The following is a 22,066-nucleotide window of genomic DNA, read 5'->3' on the forward strand; positions in this document are numbered from 1 at the left end:
ATTTCCAATCCAGCCTGGTGTATGGCTTGGAGGGGAACCTGCAGGTGGTGGTGTTCCCGTGTACCTGCTGCTATTGCCCTTCGAGATGGCAGAGGTTTTGGGTTTGGGGTGTCTGACCAAGGACCCGACTTGAGTTAATGCCACAGGATGCTGCAGGTGCAAGGAATAAATGTGGCAGCTTTGTCTGGTGTGGTGCTGAGCTTTCCACTTGGTGCTGCACTCACCCAGCCAAGTGCAGAATATTTGATTACATCTCTGACTTGGGCATTTTGGATGTACAGGTTTTGTGGAGTCAAGATTAGAGTTACTCACTGCAGGATTCCCAGCCTCTGACTAGCTCTTGTACCACAGTACCTATACATCTGGTCCACTTCAATTTCTGTTCAATGATAATGCCAGGCTGTTGGCAATGGAAGATTCAGTGACGGTTCAGTTGGAGCAGTGTCTATAAGTGAGACCAGCAAGTCTGTAAACAGTGTGGAGAATGAGGATGCGGTTAGCATGGGAATGTGGAACCCAAACAGATCCACTATGATCTTACAGAACAGATAACCACTGGTGCAGGAATTGTCATCAGATACTGCAGCTTGCTCAACGTTTGTGCGAAGATTTATAGCTCGGGTGCTCGTTGTTGTGGTTCTGTTCGCCGAGCTGGGAATTTGTGTTGCAGACGTTTCGTCCCCTGTCTAGGTGACATCCTCAGTGCTTGGGAGTCTCCTGTGAAGCACTTCTGTGATCTTTTCTCCAGCATTTACAGCGATTTGTACCTGCCACTTCCGGTTGTCAGAAACTGAGCAAAGTTAGATCACATGGGGGAGTCAATAAAAATGTGCAGAAAGCGCAGCAGGTCAAACAGCATCAGAGGAGCGAGAGAGTCACCATTTAGGTTGGGACAATTTATCAGGACTAGGGAGGGGGAATGTGGCTGAGAAAAGAAGTAACAAAGAGGATTGCTGAGGGCATAGTGGTAGGTGTGATCTGTATGGACTTCAGTAAGGTGTTCGACAAGGTTCCCCATGGGAGACTGGTTAGTAAGGTTAGATCTCATGGAATACAGGAAGAACTAGCCATTTGGATACAGAACTGGCTCAAAAGTAGAAGACAGAGGGTGACGCTGGAGGGATGTTTTTCAAACTGGAGGCCTGTGCCCAGTGGAGTACCACAAGGATAGGTGCTGGGTCCTCTACTTTCGTCAGTTATATAAATGATTTGGATGTGAGCATAAGAGGTATAGTTAGTAAGTTTGCAGATGACACCAAACTTGGAGGTGTAGTGGACAGCGAAGGGGGTTACCTCAGAAACGGGATCTTGATCAGATGGGCCAATGGGCTGAGAAGTGGCAGATGGAGTTTAATTTGGATAAGTGTGAGGTGCTGCATTTTGAAAAGGCAAATCAGGGCAGGATTTATACACTTAATGGTAAGGTCCTAGGGAGTGTTACTGAACAAAGAGACCTTGGAGCGCAAGTTCATAGCTCCTTGAAAGTGGAGTCGCAGGTAGATAGAATAGTGAGGAAGGCTTTGGTATGCTTTCCTTTATTGGTCAGAGTATTGAGTACAGGAGTTGGGAGCTGGAAATGTGTTGCTGGAAAAGCGCAGCAGGTCAGGCAGCATCCAGGGAACAGGAGAATCGACGTTTCGGGCATAAGCTCTGATCTCCAGCATCTGCAGACCTCACTTTCTCCTACAGAAGTTGGGAGGTCATGTTGCAGCTGTACAGGACATTGGTTAGGCCAGGGTTGGAATATTGCATGATAACGGAAGGATGATCTGAAACTTGAAAGTGTTCAGAAAAGATTTACAAGGATCTTGCCAGAGTTGGAGAATTTGAGCGACACAGAGAGATTGAATAGGCTGGGGCTGTTTTCCTTGGAGCATTGGAGGGAAACCTTATAGAAGTCTATAAAATCATCAGGGGCAAGGATAGGATAAATGGACAAAGTCTCTTCCCTGGAGTAGGGGAGTCCACAACTAGAGGGCATTGGTTTAGGGTGAGAGGGGAACGATATAAAAGAGACCTAAAGGGCTACATTTTCACACAGAGGGTGGTGCGTATATGGAATGAGCTGCCAGATGAAGTGGTGGAGGCTGGTACAATGACAACATTTATAAGGCATCTGGATGGGGATATGAACAGGAAGGGTTTGGAGGGATATGGACAAGTGCTGGCAAGTGGAATTAGATTGGGTTGGAATATCTGGGCGGCATGGTCAGGTTGGACTGAAGATTGTTTCCGTGCTGTACAACTCAACGACTCTAAATAAATGGAGGGAGGGGTGATGGGGGTGGGGTTGGCAGTGTGGATGGAGGGGGCAGATGATAGCTGGGATGGCGATATGTGAATGCAGTTTGGAGGTGATTGCAATTGGTTAGAGATACCCACTCTCCCATTCCCACTGATCGTTCACACCTTGGATGTCACTGCACTGTCAGAGGGTCAGTACTGAGGGAGTGTTGTCCTATCAGAGGGTCAGTACTGAGGGAGTGTTGAACCCTCAGAGGGTAAGTACTGAGGGAGTGTTGAACCCTCAGAGGGTCAGTACTGAGGGAGTGTTGTACTATCAGAGGGTCAGTGCTGAGGGAGTGTTGTCCTATCAGAGGGTCAGTACTGAGGGAGTGTTGTCCTATCAGATGGTCAGTGTTGAGGGAGTGTTGAACCCTCAGAGGGTCAGTACTGAGGGAGTGTTATACTATCAGAGGGTCAGTGCTGAGGGAGTGTTGTACGATAAGAGGGTCAGTGCTGAGGGAGTGTTGTACTCTCAGAGTGTCGGTGCTGTGGGAGTGTTGTCCTATCAGAGGGTCAGTACTGAGGGAGTGTTGAACCCTCAGAGGGTCAGTACTGAGGGAGTGTTATACTATCAGAGGGTCAGTGCTGAGGGAGTGTTGTACTCTCAGAGGGTCAGTGCTGAGGGAGTGTTGTCCTATCAGAGGGTCAGTGCTGAGGGAATGTTGTATGATCAGAGGGTCAGTGCTGAGGGAGTGTTGTCCTATCAGAGGGTCAGTGCTGAGGGAATGTTGTATGATCAGAGGGTCAGTGCTGAGGGAGTGTTATACTATCAGAGGGTCAGTGCTGAGGGAATGTTGTACGATAAGAGGGTCAGTGCTGAGGGAGTGTTGTACGCTCAGAGTGTCGGTGCTGAGGGAGTGTTATACTATCAGAGGGTCAGTGCTGAGGGAGTGTCGTACTCTCAGAGGGTCAGTACTTGAGGGAGTGTTGTCCTATCAGAGGGTCAGTACTGAGGGAGTGTTGAACCCTCAGAGGGTCAGTACTGAGGGAGTGTTATACTATCAGAGGGTCAGTACTGAGGGAGTGTTGTACTATCAGAGGGTTAGTGCTGAGGGAGTGTTGTCCTCTCAGAGGGTCAGTACTGAGGGAGTCTTGTACTATCAGAGGGTCAGTGCTGAAGTCCTGTTGTCCTATCAGAGGGTCAATGCTGAGGGAGTGTTGTCCTATCAGAGGGTCAGTGCTGAGGGAGTGTTGTCCTATCAAAGGGTCAGTGCTGAGAGAGTGTTGTCCTATCAGAGGGTCAGTGCTGAGGGAGTGTTGTCCTGTCAGAGGGTCAGTGCTGAGGGAGTATTGTCCTCTCAGAGGGTCAGTGCTGAGGGAGTGTTGTACTATCAGAGGGTCAATGCTGAGGGACTGTTGTCCTATCAGAGGGTCAGTGCTGAGGGAGTGTTGTCCTGTCAGAGGGTCAGTGCTGAAGGCCTGTTGTCCTATCAGAGGGTCAATGCTGAGGGAGTGTTGTCCTATCAGAGGATCCGCGCTGCGGGAGTATTGTGCTATCAGAGGGTCAGTGTTGAAGGAGTTATGTACGATCAGAGGGTCAGTGCTGAGGGAGTGTTGTCCTATCAGAGGGTCAGCGCTGCAGGAGTGTTGTACTCTCAGAGGATCAGTGCTAAGCAAGTGTTACACTATCAGAGGGTCAGTGCTGAGAGAGTGTTGTCCTGTCAGAGGGTCAATGTTGAGGGACTGTTGTCCTATCAGAGGGTCAGGGCTGAGCGAGTGTTACACTATCAGAGGGTCAGTACTGAGGGAGTGTTGTACCCTCAGAGGGTCAGTACTGAGGGAGTGTTATACTGTCAGAGGGTCAGTGTTTAGGGAGTGTTGTCCTATGAGAGGATCAGTGTTGAGGGAGTGTTGTCCTATCAGAGGGTCAGTGCTGAGGGTGTGTTGTTCTCTCAGAGTGTCAGTGCTGAGGAAGTGTTATACCGTCAGAGGGTCAGTGTTGAGGGAGTGTTGTCCTATCAGAGGGTCAGTGCTGAGGGAGTGTTGAACCCTCAGAGGGTCAGTACTGAGGGAGTGTTGTCCTATCAGATGGTCAGTGTTGAGGGAGTGTTATACTATCAGAGGGTCAGTACTGAGGGAGTGTTGTACCCTCAGAGGGTCAGTACTGAGGGAGTGTTGTCCTATCAGAGGGTCAGTACTGAGAGAGTGTTGTCCTATCAGAGGGTCAGTGCTGAGGGAGTGTTGTCCTATCAGAGGGTCAGTGCTGAGGGAGTGTTGTATTATCAGAGTGTCAGTGCTGAGGGAGGGTTGTTCTCTCAGAGTGTCAGTGCTGAGGGAGTGTTGTCCTATCAGAGGGTCAGTGCTGAAGGAGTATTGTAATCTCAGAGGGTCAGTACTGAGGGAGTGTTGTCCTCTCAGAGGGTCAGTGCTGAGGGAGTGTTGTACTATCAGAGGGTCAATGCTGAGGGAATGTTGTATTATCAGAGGGTCAGTGTTTAGGGAGTTTTATCCTCTCAGAGGGTCAGTACTGAGGGAGTGTTACACTATCAGAGGGTGAGTACTGAGGGAGTGTTGTACTGTCAGAGGGTCAGTACTGACAGAGTGTTGTCCTATCAGAGGGTCAGTGTTTAGGGAGTGTTGTATGATCAGAGGGTCAGTACTGAGGGAGTGTTGTCCTATCAGAGGTTCAGTGTTGAGGGAGTGTTGTACTATCAGAGGGTCAGTGCTGAGGGAGTGTTGTACTGTCAGAGGGTCAGTACTGAGGGAATGCTGCACTGTCGGAGGTTCAGTGTTGAGGGAGTGCTGTACTTTCGGATGGTTAATACTGAGTGAGTGCTGCACTGTCGGAGGGTCAGTGCTGAGGGAGTGCTGCACTGTCAGAGGGTCAGTGCTGAGGGAGTGCTGTACTTTCGGATGGTTAATACTGAGTGAGTGCTGCACTGTCGGCGGGTCAGTGCTGAGGGAGTGCTGCACTGTCAGAGGGTCAGTGCTGAGGGAGTGCTGCACTGTCAGTGGGTCAGTGCTGAGGGAGGGCTGCACTGTCGGAGGGTCAGTGCTGAGGGAGTGCTGTACTTTCGGATGGTTAATACTGAGTGAGTGCTGCACTGTCGGCGGGTCAGTGCTGAGGGAGTGCTGCACTGTCAGAGGGTCAGTGCTGAGGGAGTGCTGTCCTCTCGGGTGGTTAATACTGAGTGAGTGCTGCACTGTCAGAGGGTCAGTACTGAGGAAGTGTTGTACTTTCGGGTGGTTAATACTGAGGGAGTGCCTCACTGTCAGAGGGTCAGTGCTGAGGGAGTGCTGCACTGTCAGAGGGTCAGTGTTGAGGGAGTGCTGTCCTCTCGGGTGGTTAATACTGAGGGAGTGCTGCACTGCTGGTCATACCATTTCTCTGTTAAACCAAGGTCTACTTGCTCTTTGAGGTCATACCAAACAATCCCGCAGCTGCAGTTTAAAGACGACTTCAGTCTGGCTTCTCGGTTTGGTGGTCTATATTAACCATCACCGGTCTGAAAGCAGGGGCTCACCCAGGGATTATGAGCAGGTGTTAATCCAGTAACCCAGGGAATGATCCAGGGGCTCAGGTTTAAATTCTGTCATGGGGATGATGGAATTTGAATCTCATAAAAAAGTTCTGGCATTAACTGTCGAATGATGGCTCTGAATACATTGTCGATTGTTGAGAAAAAGCCATCTGGTTTACTAATGCCGTTTAGTGAAGGAAATTGTCATCCTTACCTGGTCTGGCCGACGTGTGACTCCAGACCCACAGAAATATTGTTGATTCTGAACTTCGGAATGGAAAATAAATGTTGGCCTGTCGTGTGTTGCCCTCATCCTATTAAAGAATTTTAAAAATGTTTAATGCTCACTGCACTCTGTTCCCTTTCCTCTCTGTAAGTCAAAAAAGGCTGCACATTTCCTCCAATGTTTTTGATGTTAACACTGAGAAGTCAGATGGATGGGATTCCTGAGGGAAGTGCAGCTTCTCTACATTTCATTCAGAATGCCTTCCGATCCTTTTCCCCTGGGCTGACTGCTTCCTCTCGGTGCCTGGTGTCTTTGTTTGGAGCTCAGTCTATTTGATTGGAATTTGAAGTTTCTTGTGCAAGGCCCAATTCTGCACCGAGTTTTGACTGCAGTAGGTAACAAGGTTCAAAGGGGAGCGGTGTTCAAGAGAAAAGAAAAACACCTGTCTGCCAAGGCAACAAGTAATCCATCAGACACATCAAAGGCCACCCCCCATCCATCAGATCAAAGGGCACCCTTTGGACTCTGCGAGTGTGACAGCCAGTTATGCATCCATTCAGTCAAGAGCATGATTAATCAGTGTTCTTAAATTACAACAAAATCAAAGCTTGCTTCCCCTGCTGAGCATGGGCTAAGGCCAAAATGCGAGTTGACCTGTTTTAGCTTGGGCTTGGGGTCACTGTCAGTGCACTTGCTCAGGTTAAACAGTCACGATGGATTAGCAACAGAATTGTCCTTTGCACCTGGCTTGATTGATTGTTACGTGTGGGTTGTTTGGAGGGAGGTGGTGGGTTGGGGTCATTCAAGGCTCACACATCAAGAGCCTGCCTGTATCATCTCCATCATGGTCATCTTGACCTGTGTAACCTCATCAGAGCAGGAAACATTGAGCAGGAGTGTTTTAATGCCTCTTCTTAATTCTTGTGTTAATGCCTCAGTGATTTCACCCCTTCCTGTGTCTATAACCCAACCTTTAAACTCTGACAAACCTGTGGATTCTGCTGATTCTTCTCTGTTGTACATCTATGATTTGCTTTGGTCTGTCATTTTCTGTCATAAATCTCCCCTCTCTTCTCTTTTAAGATCCTCCTCCAAAGCCACCCTTTGGCTAGACTTTAAATAATCTCTGCTGATATCTTCCTCTTGGGTTACTTGTTAGTTCTACTGGTGTCAAGTTTTACTGTGAGCTCATGTTTACAAAGTGTAGATGGTGCGAGGCTAACCCAGTCAGATATATGCTATACATTTGTTATGAGGTGACAAAAGCATGACTGAACCTTCCAGAAGCATGTGGGCTGGGACAGTGATGTGATTTGAGAGCTGGGATTAGTCAGACGTACTGACAGAGAATGTATACCAAACGTGCAGACAGATATGCACAGTTAAATCGAGGGGTGACCAGCTCGCACATGAGGAGGTTAGTTCCTACCCCATTGGCTGCCAAAGCTGAGCTGAAATGTCCATTCAGTCAACACAGCAGAAAACTGGAACAGCAGGATGTGAAAGACAAGATACAAGGAAGTAGATCCATTTGGCTCCACCTGCCTGTACCCAGCCGAAACTAAACCCCCCCTCATCACTATCACCAAAACAACAATGCCTGAGCTGGAAAAAAGGAAAACTCGCAATGATTGTTCTCCTGACACTTGGACATGTAAATATAGAAAAAGCTGACAAGTTAATGTTGCACAATCATTTTGAAATTACATGGCATCAACAAACCACTCACCAACTGTTGACTGTGCCGATGTGTATGTTCCACATGAATTTCTTTTTTATTGACTCAGAAGATGGTGATGTCACTGCCTGTCTGGACCAGCGTTTGTTACCCATTCCTACTGACCTTTGAACCCAATTATGTCGATCAGCCCGTAGTGACACCTGGGAAGGAATTCCAGGACGTTGACCAAGCAATGCTGAAAGAACGGCAACATATTTACACGTGCGGATGGTGAATGACTGGGAGGGTTAGGGCTAGTGCGTGGTGTTCCCGTATATCTGCTGCCCTCGTCCTTCTAGGTGATACTGGCTGTGGGTTTGGAAGCCACAATCTAAGGAATGGTGAATTTCTGGAGTGCATGTTGTAGATGACACAGACTGCTGCTGCTGAACATCAGTGGTGGAGGGAATGGACATTCATGGCGAGGGTACCAATCAAGTGGACTGCTTTGCCCAGGATGGTGTCAAGCTTCTTGGGTGTTGTTGGAGCTGCGCCCATCCAGGCAAGTGGGGAGTATTCCACCACACTCCTGACTTGTGCCCTGTTGACGGCAGTGAGACTTTGACCCGTCAGCAATGTTATAATATTTACAAACTCCAATCTCACATATTACCAAACAGAGAGACCTAGGGGTGAAGAAGGCATTTGACATGCTTGCCTTCATCGGTCAGATCAATGAGTCAAGGAGGTGGGATATCACAACATTCTATGTTCTATGTTACATCTATACAAAACATTGGTCAGGCCACATTTGGTTGCCCTGCTGTAGGAAGGCCATTATTAAACGGGAAAGTGTGCAAAAAAAGATTTACAAGGCATCTTGTAAAAGGTTGGGTATATAAATATGAAGGGTTTAGAGGGATATGGGGCAAATGCTGGCAAAGGAGACTTGATTAATTTAGGATATCTGGTCGGCACAGACGAGTTAGACCAAAGGGTCTGTTTCCGTGCTGTATGACTCGATGACTCTCCAACTCAATTTTGAACTCATGACCGATAGTCACACTCCCAGTGCAACACTATGTAAGGCACTACATAAATGCAAAACTGTCTGAAAGGACATAAATGAACATGCAGTAGTCAATCTGTGCTATTACATGGCTATATGCATATAACTGTGTTAATGTCAAAGGTACATTGAGCTGCAACTCAAAAACGTTGAAGGAATTCCAGACCATCGACCCTCCTCAGCTTGAAAAAAACAGCCAGTTATTTGGCTTGTGATAGGCCGTACATCAGTCATGCTCAGGCCCAGTGGGTGACCGACAGCACAAGGGCTCCAGCCAGATCTCCAGCTGACCTCTCAATAACCTGACTATTGAGCTGATGCAAGAAGCTCTGAGTTTCCATCTTAGTCCGGGCCTGTCCCCTGAGCAGCAGTTCATGTTGTGTCCCGCGAGCTAAACGATTGGGCTGTTTCTGGAGCCTCAGCAGAATCTCCTCAGGTCTTCATTAGCAACAACAAAAACTTACATTTACATTGCACCGGTAACATTATAAAACTTCTATGTGACACACCAGTATTATTCGATAAAAACCCTAACACTGAGCAAGATATTAAAGTGGTATTAGCCCTGATTGGTAAATGGGATCATTTCTAAATAGTATTTTCAGACAGGTCAGAACAATGAGTGGTTGTGGGAGGGTCTTCGAGAGCTTAGCCATTAAAAGCACGGCCACTAAAGTGGAGCAATTAAAATCAGAAAACTGTTCAGAGGTCAGAATTGGAGAGTCACAGAGGTTTTGAAGGGTTGTTGGGCTGGGGGAGGTTGTTGTAGTGAAATGGGGAGGCAATGGACAGACTTTAAAACAAGTTGGAGAACTTTGAAATTGAGCTGTCACTGGACTAGGTCCCAAAATGGGTCAGTGTGAGCACATGGAGATTAAATAAATGGATGTGATGGGAGGTAGAGTGTGAGAGTTTCTCATCAGCTGTAAGTTACCGAAGATGGAAAATGGAGACCAGCGAGAAACTGATTACAATCATCTGGCGAGGAGAGTACGTAGGTTTGTCTCTGCTCTGGACAAGTGGACACTCAGAAACTTGTTGTGGAGCCACTAATGCTGCAAGTGAAGTTGTTAGACTATCACATTCTCTTTTTGTGACAAAAGGAATCAGAGGGTAGCATCCTTTCCTCTGGGTTCAACTCTAACGTGAGAGACTGAGCCCCAAACCTACTGCAGTCCAGAGTGCGTGCTGCACTGTCAGAGATGCTGTCTCTCAGATTGCACATTAACATGATGCCCTGTCTAACCTCTCAGGTTATTGTAAAATCTATATGCTGCGAGAATACCGAGGAATTCTCCCTCATGTCCTGATCAACATTAATCCTGAAAGCAACGAGGCAGCTTACTTGGTTGGTTACTGCAGTGTAAAAATTGACTCTGTAATAGGGACAACATTTTAACACATATTTAATTGACCGGAAATCACTTTGAGCTGTTCGATGCTATGCTTTTGTACGAAAGCCTTTCCTCTCTTAAAAATCTGTCAGTCCCAGTTTTGAAATGTTTTGAAATGAACCCCAAACTCACCAGATGCCTGAGGGAGACGGTTCCAGCTTTCAATTCTCTTTTGTTTAGAGGTGCTTTCTGAAATCAGCTCAGAATGCCCAAATGTACCCCCTGAATACATCGCGTCTTCTCTGCCATTCAGCCTGACCTCTGTCACACCATTGTGCTCTCCATGTACCCCAATATCTGTTGTTTTCAGGTTTATTAAAAATCATTTTCATTTTAAACGTAAGCTCACTTGTTCTGATCTAAATCTCCAGCCTGCCAATTCCATCTGCTCGTCAGCCTTACAGAGTGGAAATTTGCAAATGTAACCCCACTGTTAGCCCGATGTCAGCAATGGTGAAAATACCAGAATCTATTCAAAAGGGTGTGATAACTGGGCACTGAGATAATAATGACCTGATTGTGCGGAATCACAAACGGGAAATCACAAAACCTGTTGGAGTCTTCTGCAAATGTTGCCAATAGGGTCAGAGAGTCATAGAGATGTCCAGCACAGAAACAGACCCTTCGGTCCAACCCGTCCATGCCGACCAAATATCCCAACCCAATCTAGTCCCACCTGCCAGCACCCGGCCCATATCCCTCCAAACCCTTCCTATTCATATACCCATCCAAATGCCTCATAAATGTTGTAATTGCACCAGCCTCCACCACTTCCTCTGGCAGCTCATTCCATACATGTACCACCCTTAGGTGAAAAAGTTGCCCCTTAGGTCTCTTTTATATCTTTCCCCACTCACCCTAAACCTATGCAAAGAGTAGTGATAAACGGCTCCCTTTCGGAATGGCAGGCAGTGACCAGTGGGGTACCGCAGGGATCAGTACTGGGATCTCAGCTTTTTACAGTGTACATTAATGATGTAGCTGAAGGTATTAAAAGTAATATTTGCAAATTTGCTGATGACACAAAGCTGGGTGGCAGGGTGAAATGGAGGGATTGAGTACAGAAGCAAAGAGGTTCTTCTGCAGCTGTACAGGGCCCTGGTGAGACCGCACTCGGAATATTGTGCGCAGTTTTGGTCTCCAAATTTGAGGAAAGACAATCTGGCTATTGAGGGAGTGCAGCGTAGGTTCATGAGGTCAATTCCCGGATTGGCGGAACTGTCTTACACTGAAAGATTGGAGCGACTGGGTTTGTATACCCTTGAGTTTAGAAGACTGAGAGGGGATCTGATTGAGACGTATAAGATTATTAAAGGATTGGACACTCTGGAGGCAGAAAACACGTTTCTGCTGATGGGTGAGTGCCGAACCAGAGGACACAGCTTAAAAATAAGGGATAAGCCATTTAAGACAGAGATGAGGAGAAACTTCTTCACCCAGAGAGTGGTGGCTGTGTGGAATGCTCTGCCCCAGAGGGCAGTGGAGGCCCACTCTCTGGATTCATTTAAGAAAGAGTTGGACAGAGCTCTTAAGGATAGTGGAATCAAGGGTTATGGGGATAAGGCAGGAACAGGATACTGATTGAGGATGATCAGCCATGATCATATTGAATGGTGGTGCAGGCTCGAAGGGCAGAATGGCCTACTCCTGCACCTATTGTCTATTGTCTATGCCCTCTAGTTCTGGCCTCCCCTACTCCAGGGAAGAGACTTTGTCTGTTTATCCTATCAATGCCCCTTATGATTTTATAAACCTTTATAAGATCACCCCTCAGCCTCCCCGCGTTCCAGGGAAAACAGCCCCAGCCTGTTCAGCCTCTCCCTATAGCTCAAATCCTCCAGCCCTGGCAATATCCTTGTAAATCTTTTCTGAACCCTTTCAAGTTTCACAACATCTTCCCGATAGGAAGGAGACCAGAATTGCACGCAATATTCCAACAGTGGCCTAACCAATGTCCTGTACAGACGCAACCTGACCTCCCAACTCCTGTACTCAATACTCTGACCAATAAAGGAAAGCATACCAAACACCTTCTTCACTATCCTATCTACCTGCAACTGTACTTTCAAGGAGCTATGAACCTGCACTCCAAGGTCTCTTTGTTCAGCAACACTCCCTAGGGCCGTACCATGAAGGGTATAAGTCCTGCTAAGATTCACTTTCCCAAAATGTAGTACCTCGCATTTATCTGAATTAAATTCCATCTGCCATTTCTCAGCCCTTTGGCCCATCTGGTCAAGATCCTGTTGTAATCTGAGGTAACCTTCTTCGCTGTCCACGACACCTCCAATTTTGGTGTCATCTGCAAATTTACTGACTATACCTCTTAGCTCACATCCAAATCATTTATATAAATGATGAAAAGCAATGGGCTCAGCACCAATCCTTGTGGCACTCCACTGGTCACAGGTCTCCAGTCTGAAAAATGACCCTCCACCACCACCCTCTGTCTTCTACCTTTGAGTTAGTTTTGTATCCAAATGGTTAGTTCTCCCTGTATTCCGTGAGCTCTAACCTTGTTAACCAGTCTCCCACGGGGAACTTTATCAAATGCATGACTGAAGTCCATGTAGGTCACATCTACTGCTCTGCCCTCATCAATCCTCTTGTTACTTCTTCAAAATAATTCAATCAAGTTTGTGAGACATGATTTCCTACGCACAAAGCCATGTTGACTATCCCTAATCAGTCCTTGCCTTTCCAAATATGTCAATATGGACAAATCAATCGATGTGGTGTGTTTGTATTTTGGGAAAGCTTTTGGCAAGTTCCCACCTTGGAGGTTTGTAAACAAAATGATAGCACCTGGAATATTTGCTCAAATACTTACATTGAGTGAGTATTGGTTGAGAGGAAGAATATTGAGTAGGAATGGGTGACATGGTGGCTCAGTGGTTAGCATTGCTGCCTCACAGCACCAGGGACCTGGGTTCAATTCCCACCTTGGGCTGTACAGCATTTGCACATTCTCCCTGTGTCTGCATGCGTTTCCTCCTGCAGTCCAAAGATGTGCAGGTTAGGTGAATTGACCATGCTAAATTGCTCATTGTGCCCAGGGATGTTTAGGTTAGGTGCATTAGGTAGGGGGAAATGTCGAGTAATAAGGGAGGGGAATGGGTCTGGGTGGGTTACTCTACGGAGGGTCAGTGTGGACTTGTTGGGCCGAAGGGCCTGTTTCCACACTGTAGAGAATCTATGATCTCTGAATGAATAGGTCATTGCCAGGTTAGCAGGTTGTGACTGGTGAGGTACTGCAAGGATCAGGAACTGGACCCACAGTTTTCACAATCTGGATCAATGATTTCGATTTTTGCACCAAAAGTAATATTTTCACATTTGTGAATAACATAGACTAAGTGGTAATGCCTGTTATAAGATGATGCAAAGATGCTCCAGGGGGATTTAGACAGGCTGAGTGAGGGGGAAAGAAAATGGCTAATGGAATACGTTGTGACTGAGTGTGATGTTTGACAGGAGGAACAAAGCTTCCAGGTATTTCAGAAATGGGGAGGGTTTGCAAAGTGTTAATATACAACGGGACCTCGGTGTTCTTGTATGTGGGAAACATCAAGTGCAGGTGGAGAAACTGTTAGGAATACAAGTGACATAATGGCTTTTGTCATACATGAATTTCAGCAAAGATGTCTTGCTTCAATTGTCCAGAACCCTGGCAAGATTGCACTGGGAGTATTGTGTACTGCTTTGGTCACCTTACTGAAGGAAGGATATACTTAACAAAAAGGAAGTGCAACTGGGGTTCACAAGATCACCAGACTAATTCATGGGATTGTACTGTGAGGAGAGATTGAGGAAACTGGGCCTGTATTCATTAGTTTTAGAAGAATGGGAGGTAATTTCATTGAAACTTGAAAAGTTCTTAAAGAGCCAGGCAGGTTGCATGCAGCAAGGGTGTATCCTCTGACTGTGGAGAGATGGGTGTCTCAGAATAAGGGCCAGTCCATTTAAATACGAAGTGAGGTGGGATTTCTTCACTCAATAGTGAGTGAACCTTTGTAATTCTGTGTCCCCGCTGGCTGTAGAAGCCCAGTCATAATGTACAGTGGAAGTCTGTTGGGGCCCAAAAGGTAAACCCACCCTATTGCCACCTAATCACATTAGCCAGATAACACTTATTGTCTCTAATTTTAACGAACAAAATGAAGGTATTAACTAAAAATTTACTTCTTTGGGCGTCCTGAGTTTAACACACCAAAAGCAAATTGACAGTAGATGGAATTGCTTTGGAAAGAACTTCCCTGTGTTTTCAAGACAGAGCTCAAAAGAATTCTAGATAGGAATGACATGGAAGGGTAGCTCAGGAAAGTAATTTGGTGGTGGATGACCATACTTGATCTTCAATGGTAGAACAGGGCAGAGGGGCTGAATGGCCTTAAACCCAGCTCCTCTGTATCTGCGTTTCTCCCTGCAACTTCTAAACCATGGTCTCTCTCTCTCTCTTTCTGTCCTTAATGTGCAATGAGTTAGATCAAAAAGAAATTCCATCTGACTAAATAGAAGCCAGTGTGTACTTCACTTCCAGCTAGTCTCTGCCTTAAATTGCTGAGCCAAAATTTGAGTTTGTGCTGAAATATTTGTGCTCAGGGTGGGCTTCTTTTCAAAGTGAGTATCTCTCTATACATAGCTAAGGGCTGGTCGAGGGGTGTGGAGGGGGCAATTAAAAATTCCCGGCATGAAGTGTTATGGAATTGCAGCTGGACAATAAATTGTACACAAGATTGATGTCAGAACATTTGCTTTTCATCAGTGCCTCAGCTTCCCCCAGTTAAGGGAAAGAAATAGTATTTTATAAACTGTTATTTGAAATGTGCTTCCTCTGTTCAGATTAACACATTTACAGAAGGAGAAATATTGGGCCATTTCCCTCACTTTTGTCCCTCAAATGTTCTGCATTGCTGACTTATGCATTTTCAGGGCTTTCTGTCCACGGAGGTATTTTGAACCTGCAATCAAAGATATAAATGTCACAGGGAAGATTGAGACCTTCTGTTCTTCATGGGGTGTAACTTGTCACTTAGGTGTAATGTTTGCCAGCAGGAATTTGGGTTCTCTGTGAAGTGAGAATCCCTGGGAATAGGAAGGAAATGAAGTTGCATTTCTGTAACACTTTCGCCCACTCAGCATGTCGGGATGTGCTTCACGTTCATGTCACCATTTGTAAAATGGGGCTGCTTTTAACTCTGTCAGACCCGAGAGGCTGGGTGGGCATCCCACTGGAGGGTCAACAAGGAGTTGGTGCCAAGTTTCTATTCCTTGCACCGACCCCCATCCCCCTTCTCATCTTAGCTGAAACTGTGTTGCTAGAAAAGCGCAGCAGGTCAGGCAGCATCCAGGGAACAGGAGAATCGACGTTTCGGGCATAAGCCCTTCTTCAGGAATGAGGAAAGTGTGTCCAGCAGGCTAAGATAAAAGGTAGGGAGGAGGGACTTGGGGGAGGGGCGTTGGAAATGCGATAGGTGGCAAGAGGTCAAAGTGAGGGTGATAGGTCAGACTAGGGTGGGGGCGGAGAGGTCGGGAAGAAGATTGCAGGTTAGGAAGGCGGTGCTGAGTTCGATGGATTTGACTGAGACAAGGTGGGGGGAGGGGAAATGAGGAAACTGGTGAAATCCGAGTTCATCCCTTGTGGCCCTCACCTTGACGTCTTGCCACCTATCGCATTTCCAACGCCCCTCCCCCAAGTCCCTCCTCCCTACCTTTTATCTTAGCCTGCTGGACACACTTTCCTCATTCCTGAAGAAGGGCTTATACCCGAAACGTCGATTCTCCTGTTCCCTGAATGCTGCCTGACCTGCTGCGCTTTTCCAGCAACACATTTTCAGCTCTGATCTCCAGCATCTGCAGTCCTCACTTTCTCCCCTTCTCATCTTACCCTCACATTTTTATTTATCAGTGAATAGGTCAGGAAGGGCTGCCCATGGGATGTGGGACCCAGTGCTCCACCTGAAAATGTAACAGACATGTCTTTTATTCAAGGACTGAGACTAGCCCATCAGTGAAGGTTGGCAGCAGCAAGGATCCTGAGGGGCTAGGAGTCAGTTCCCCACAAGGACACCTCTGTTGCTCTGTGCTGGTTTCATCTGTGATCACGGCCTCACTGACTGTCTTCCTCAAAAGGCAGCGGAAGCTGAGTCTTTAGATCTTCAAAAGACAGAGTTAGATGTATGCTTGATAAACAAGGAGGTCAGCCATGAACGGATGAACAGAGGAACAGGCTGGAGGGGCTGAGCACCCTCTCCCTAGTCCTAATTCATGTGCCCATGTACTTTGGATCCCATTCACATACAACCGGACAGAGTACCGTTTCTATGGTTCCTTCAGCAATGGTCTCACATCATGGCCAGCCATTCGATTTGCACTGCTCCTGGATCTCTCCCTGATCTCATCCTTTCTCCTCTGTAATGTCTTCTGTCTCTGAAACCCTCTGAAACCTCTGCAGTTCTTTCTTTCTCACCTCTTCAGCATCTCTGATTTTAATTGCTCCACCTTTGTCTGCTGTACCTATCGCTGTCTGGGTCCGAAGCACCTTGGATGGGTGGGGTGGGGGGGAGGCAGTGAAAAAGTGATAATACCACTGAACTAATAATCCAGAGATCCAAGGCAGATGGTGACATTTTAATTCAATTATTAAATCGAAAGCTAGTCTGAATGGCAACCATGAACCTTGGGAAATTGTCTGTGTGGAGTTTGCACATTCTCCCTGTGTCTGCGTGGGCTTCCTCCAGGTGCTCTGCTTTCCTCCCACAGTCCAAAGACATGCAGGTTAGGTGAATTGGCCAGGCTAAATTGCCCACTAGTGTGAGGTGGATCAGTCAGGGGTAAACATGGGGGGGGGGGTGGGTTTCTCTTCGGAGGGTCGGTGTGGACTTGTTGGGCTGAAGGGCCTGTTTCCACACTGTAGGGAATCTAATCTAAAAATCTAACCTATTGTCAATTGTATTAAAAGCCCATCTGCTTCACCAATGCCCCTTAGTCTTTGATGCCATCCTGATTGATTGACTCATAGTTGCTGTAATGTTCATCACTGAGAGTGGCTCGGTAGCATCACAACTGACTGAGCTGGTCAAATCCTAAAGGACATAACTGCGAGAGTGGGTCAGCATACATGGTGAGGGAACAACCAACCACCAAGCACACTTGACCTGATTCCCACCAGTCTGTCTGCTACATGTATGTCTCTCCATGACGGTATTACGAGAAGTGACTACTGCATATTTCTTGTGGAGATAAAGTCCCACCTTCACATTGAGGTTATCTTCCATTGTGTTGTGTGGCATTACTGCAATATATTTTAATCAAATCTAGCAACCCAAAACTGGGCATTCAAAAGGTATCTGTCCACTATCTATAACGCCCACGTTAGGATTATGATGGAATACCCACACTTGACTGGATGGGGGCAGCTCCAACAATACTCAAGAAGCTTGACACCATTCAGGACAAAGATCGGCAGCACTTCGATAAGTATCCATTGTCACCACCACCGACGCTCAGTAGCAGCAGTGCGCAGTATCTACAAAGTGCACTGCGGAAATTCATCAAAGCTCCTTTGACAGCAGCTTCCAAACACACAACTTCTCGCACTGAGATGGACAAGGGCTACAGTTGCATGGGAACACCTGAAGCGGCAGGTTCCCCTCCAAGCTTGGAAACATATCATCGTTCCTTCAGTTCACTGGATCAAAACCCCTAAGGACATTGTAGGAGTTCCTGTATCACAATAAATGAAGTGGTTGACCACTCTGCCACCTTGTCCAGGACAACTGGGGCTGGCTCAGTCAGTGATGCCCAGTGGTGTTTCCAGCAGGAAGGTTGTCTGAAATAGGTTGGCTTGCTCACCCACCCTCTTGCTGCTCACTCCCAAGTTCACCCTCACACGAGCAAAGTGTGCAGTGAAGTGCACAGCCCATACGCCAGTATTCAAAACAGATCATTAACAAACAGTTACACTTGTTAACAAGTTAGGTGACCACAATGAAATGCTGCCAGTGTTATATTGCAGCTGGCAGGTAAGAGTGGGGAGGCTGTATTTAAAGGCCACTGAATAAAGGCAGGAAGAAAGGGGGCACTGATGCTCTACAGAAGTACCCCTATTCCTGATGAAGGCTCATGCCCAAACGTCGATTCTCCTGCTCCTCGGATGCTGCCTGACCTACTGTCCCAGCACCACACTGTCGACTTTGAGCTCCAGCATCTGCAGTCCTCTCTTTCTCCTGGAAGTACTCCCACGATGTTACTCTGCCCAGACCTTCCACACCGCCTGCCTGGATGATAGAAACTGGTCCTATCAACCCTGTCAAGGTTCCAGGAACCTTTCCCACCCTGAAAACGTCCAACCTAGCTTCTTGGGAACACCATTACATTCCTCCCTCCTCTTCCTATGGTCCTGGCAATGTTCACTACTGACCTCCGGTTCTACTGGGACTGACGGAGACTGTCTGGTAGCTCCTAAGGATGAGATGACTTCCCACTGAGGGGACAGCATTCCCACCGCTGTGAGATGGCTTTCCAATGACTGAGTCCGATGCAGCCAGCTTTCCTGTGGGATTGGGTGGTGGGAGTGTTCTGAGAACTTCAAACCTACCCCCAATTCCCAGCCCAGAGGGACAGAGCAGTGACCCAGCACAACGACTGTCTCATTGTCAAACTCTTCCCTCCTGTCCTCCTCCCCAGTTACAGGAAACGTTGCCAGCCCATGATATCCCAGGGGAGGGCAGGGCTTGAATAAAACCTGGGGTGACTGGGGTTTCTCACTGTCACTCAACGAGCTGGATATCTAGTGGGTGGGACTTCTGATGCTGCTCTGAGGATTGAAGCTGTCTCAGAGTGGGAGGGAATCAAGAGCATCTGTAAATGTACAAAGAAAACTCTTTCACAATTAATTTCCTGCCAGATGCTTAAACATATCCAGCTCACAGACTTTCCCAAGACTTTTTTTTAAATTGAAAAGCTCCCCAAGCGACAGAAGTACTTCCTGCTGTTGTTTCAAGGCTCGTACTTTACAAAAGGAAAGGGAAGGCCATTGGAAAACTTTGGAATTATTCTTTTGAAATGTCTTGGCTGGTGAGCAGCACACCAAGCCCTCAGTGCTGCAAAAGTTATCACTTGTGATCATGCTGCCCAGCACACATTCCAAGCAATGCCTGAGATAATAAAATAAATATTAAACATACTGAAACATGCAATAAAAAATTTGGGGGACAAACTTGTGCTTCCATCAAGTGTATCCACTTGAGATATCAGCCCAATGCGATCACTACACAGACATGTTGGCTGTTGGACCATGAAGGCCATGAATGACCAGGGCCATGATCACAAGTTTCAAGTGGATCATCTCTGTCTTGTAGTCAAGAAGTATGGTGCTGGAAAAGCACAGTCAGTCAGGCAGCATCGGAGGAACAGGAGAGTTGATGTTTCAAAGATAATCTCTTCATCAGGAATCTTTGTCCTGTAGCCCCTTCTGGCAGTGTACGTTTTGAAGTTTAGTCATCATTATAATTTATTGCGGGCATTTGTGCACAGAAAACTTCCAGAATCAGCTCTCAGATAATGACTAGATAATCTACTTTACTGATAGTGGTTGAGGGAGAACAATTTACAATGAGAGATGGAGCTCTTCGTTGTCAGAGGGACAGTACTGTTGAAGTGCTGCACTGTCAGAGGGACAGTACTGAGGGAGTACTGCACTGTCAGAGGGACAGTACTGAGGGAGTGCTGCACTGTCAGAGGGTCAGTACTGAGGGAGTACTGCACTGTCAGACAGTCAATACTCTCTTTATGCAGAGAGTTGTGAATGCATGGAATGCGTTGCCAGTTGAGGTGGTGGAAGTGAAGTCATTGGGGACGTTTAAGCAACTGTTGGACATGCACATGGATAGCAGTGAGTTGAGGGGTGCGTAGGTTAAATTACTCTATTTTATATTAGGATTAAGTCTCAGCACAACATCATGGGCCAAAGGGCCTGTTCTGAACTGTACTTTTCTATGTTCTATGTACTGATGGAGTGCTGCACTGTCAGAGGATCAGTGCTGAGGGACTGCTGGATTGTCAGATGGTCAGTGATAAGGGGGTGCCATCGCACTGTCGGAGTGTCAGTCGTAAGCTGTATTCCTGGACTGGCTGACCATGCAGTCACATTCCTACCCGGGAGTGTAATTGAGTTTAACCTGTCCCTGTCCTTTACATGACTGATTCAAGAAGCTTCTATTTGCCCATGATGCAATCTTAGGTTGTCGCCATTACTGGGAAATGTGGCATTGATTGTCAATCTTCCCTTTTCCCTTGACTGGAGGTGGCTGAACTAAACAGGTTAAAATGACAGTGAAAGTTCTTGGGCCTCTGGAAGAGGCAATGAGTTACAGATAGTGCCGTGTTAGACAGTGTACAGGTCAGGTCTGTGAAAAAGCCTACCAATTGATTTCCCATCGAGGATCACTGGTGGCTTTTGCAAAGGACAGGCATGTCTGAGTGACTGTCCACACTTTATCAGACATTTACATTAAATGGTGTCAGAGTGTGATAAGAAAGATGGGTGACTGCATTAATATACTGTCTTTCTTGATTGCAGGGTGTGAGCTAGGAGGGGCCTGACAAGACTCACAAAGCACAGAAAATTTGGTGGATGTCAGAGCAAAGCAGGAGGCAGTGATAAAGAGATTGTGAATCCTGATGCTCAGTCAAAGGATAAACTGTCATCAAAAACATTTCCGTTACTTCCTGGAGAACATGATTTGGAGGAGCCAGTATTGGACTGGGATGTACAACGTTAAAAATCACACAACACCAGGTTATAGTCCAACAGGTGTATTTGGAAGCACTAGCTTTCGAAGCGCTGCTCCTTCATCAGGAGGTTGTGGAGCAGGATCATAAGACATAGAATTTATCACAAAAGGTTATAGTGTCATACGAATGAAATATATTAAACAAACTTAGATTAAGTCTTTCATCTTTTAGAATGGTTTTGCGAGTTTTGGTTTGTTAATATGCAAGTCCCAGAACTCCTTTTAAATCACATTCTCAAGATAACTTCAGATTTTCTAACAATAGGTGTCATCTCAGCTCAGACAATGCATTAATGGTGTGAGATTAAAGTCTGTCTGTGTCCCCATCTTGAGTCAGACTGGTTCTATTTCTAAAGTGGGATTTATAGTATCTTACATGGATTGACTGTAGGTTATGCATTTTTTGAGCAAAATAAAATGTAATTCTGCAAATACAGATTCACCCCATAAACTTGTATGTGTGTGCGTACAGGAGAGACAGAGAGAGTTTATGTATGTGTGTGAGTGTGATAGGTATAAGCCTGTGATAGGATGTGTGTGTGGGTGTTGGAGGGGTGTATGTGTGTGCATATGAGAGAGAGCTTGTATCTGAGTGAGGGTCTGTGTTAGTGTGTGAGTATGTAAGAGTGTGTGTTTATGTTTAATAGTTTGTGTTTATGAATGAAACATGGTTGATAGACACCTTTTTAAAAAAAACCTGATTGTTAATGAAATAACTCCACAGTGGCCAGTATCCTGTCACTAAGTCACCCGTTATTCATACATGCACAGTCCTTGACACTGATCGAGCTCCCTCAGAGCCAGCTCTCAGAGTGAACAGGATGTTTGACATTCCTGTTTCTGTTTGTCAGCCAGGGCTCCCTGGTTAACAGCCCCACAATTCTCTGAGAACTCAGATTCTATGAGAATTCTACTGGGCTGACCTTGTTACAGTCACTAAAGTTAATGTGTTTAATTCGTCATCTTAGTCATTCTTTTGTGATTGTGTGAATTAGTAGGACAGAATCAACAACTCGTCTCTTCTTAATTATAGTTGAGATGAGAGTACAATGCTGGATTAATGGTGCTGGAAGAGCACAGCAGTTCAGGCAGCATCCAAGGAGCAGCGAAATCGACGTTTCAGGCAAAAGCCCTTAATCAGGAATAAAGGCAGAGAGCCTGAAGCGTGGAGAGA

At 46.5% G+C, this 22,066-nt stretch overlaps 1 long non-coding RNA gene across 1 annotated transcript in view; it reads left to right on the top strand.

The window, feature by feature from the left end:
• The window catches only part of LOC122543222, a 203,169-nt gene extending 182,290 nt beyond the window's left edge, over positions 1-20,879 (top strand). Inside the window, exon 4 of the long non-coding RNA XR_006309964.1 lies at positions 20,679-20,879. This is a non-coding gene — a long non-coding RNA (uncharacterized LOC122543222). The remainder of the gene's footprint in view (positions 1-20,678) is intronic.
• Positions 20,880-22,066: the final 1,187 nt, after the last annotated feature.

The sequence above is a fragment of the Chiloscyllium plagiosum genome, chromosome 42 (assembly GCF_004010195.1).
Source record: "Chiloscyllium plagiosum isolate BGI_BamShark_2017 chromosome 42, ASM401019v2, whole genome shotgun sequence".
NCBI classification, from domain to species: domain Eukaryota; kingdom Metazoa; phylum Chordata; class Chondrichthyes; order Orectolobiformes; family Hemiscylliidae; genus Chiloscyllium; species Chiloscyllium plagiosum.